The 1607-nt window shown below is 30.9% G+C and overlaps 1 protein-coding gene across 1 annotated transcript in view; it reads left to right on the top strand.

Moving 5' to 3' along the window:
• LOC135140462 (TBC1 domain family member 1-like) overlaps positions 1-1607 on the top strand; it is a 114235-nt gene that overhangs the window by 40502 nt on the left and 72126 nt on the right. The window lies entirely within an intron of this gene.

Here is a 1607-nt window from a genome sequence, read left to right as displayed (position 1 = left end):
GTAAGTTATTTTGTCATAACTTGGGTCGCTCCTTTATTCGGAGGAGCATCGGGAGTTGAGGGAATTTCCACACGTGATCGGCGGATGATCGGAACGTGCGGTTTTATTTCGGGAGGAGGTGGGTGGGGCGGGGGGAATGGCAGGAACGGAAAATAGGAGAGAGTGAATTGGGTTTGTGGTGTTGAGGAATAAATGCGGCGATTACTTTGGAGGTTTTTAACGAATTTAAAATATCGCTTTTACGAGTTGGAGTGTACTTAGCATAAATCTGGGGATTTTGTGCAGGCGAAAAATCGGAGGAAAGAATGTCGAACAGAGTGGGTTTAAGTGAATAAAGTCGAACCTATACTCATATAAATTCAGCTCATGGTATAAATCGTAAATTCTCTCGGCGATATTACTTGGAAAACGTGACCCCAGTGCATTCCTATATGACTTATGTGCTTTATTATGAATACTGAAACGGAAGATCGATGTAACCGTTGCAACCGCAAATAATCATTTTTCGATCTTTCGTGACACCTGAATATAGAAAGCGAGTTAAATATTTAAAAATGTTTCAATTTGTCGTGATTTTTCGTTTTTATAGTTTTGCAATTGTTGCATTTTTTGACTGATTTTTACTTGAAAAATTAAAAAACTAAAAAACGAAAAAGTGAAAAATCGAAAAATTGCAAATCAAAGAACTGAAAAAACGAAAAAATGTTTGTTTACACTTTAAATATTTTGACATTGTTGACTTTCATTTTTTCAGATTTTTTTTCAAAATTCGCGCTTTTCTCAGCTTCATTATTAACGTTTTTCTGAAGAAAATTACCTTTTATGGATTTAATTTTTCTTCAGAATCATGTTTTTTTTTAATTTGTTGTGTGCTGGTTTTAAGATCTCGATTTTTTTTCAAAATTCCCAATTTTTTAGATCTCACCTTCGTTATTTACTTCTTCCACTTTAATCGAAAAATTGGAAACAGAAAAAAATGAATCGAATCGAAATTTTGAATTTTTATGAATTTCACTTCTTGTCAAAATCTTGATCTTTTTTCAGAATTTGTTCACCCTTTGAAGATTTCAACATGGTTTTCTCTAACTATTTCAAAAATCGAATTTTTTCCTACAAATGTTTTTTCAAAGACAATTTTTTTCTTGGTAGTTTTTGAAAACCTTTTTTTATTTCAGCTTTATTGGTGATATATTAATAAATCTTTTTTTTCAATGTTGTTGTATGCCTTTTTACGATCTTGAAATTTTTTCAGAATTCCCGCCATTTTCCCCCAGATTCATTATTAACGTTTTTCTCAAGGAAATAACTTATGGATTTAATTTTGGTCAATATTTCCGAATGTTGACATTTATGTCTTCAGATTTTTTTTCAAATTTCCACATTTTTTCCAGTTTCATCGTTAACCTTTTTCTGAAAAAAAAAATGTTTTATAGATTCCATTTTTTTCCAGAACTTGATTTTTGCAAAATTTGTTGTGTGCCACTTTTAAAATCTGTCCTTTATCTAAAATTCCCAATTTTTTAAGTATCACCTTCATTATTTACTTCTTGCAGTTTTGTGAAAATTTTGAATTTCTTTGAATTTCATTTTTTGCCAAAATCTTGTTT

The sequence above is a fragment of the Zophobas morio genome, unplaced genomic scaffold (assembly GCF_036711695.1).
Source record: "Zophobas morio isolate AGI-343-1 ecotype UQ-CSIRO unplaced genomic scaffold, CSIRO_AGI_Zmor_V1 ptg000040l, whole genome shotgun sequence".
NCBI lineage: Eukaryota > Metazoa > Arthropoda > Insecta > Coleoptera > Tenebrionidae > Zophobas > Zophobas morio.
Note: the sequence above shows the minus strand (reverse complement) of the source record. Positions and strands in the feature narration are given on the sequence as shown.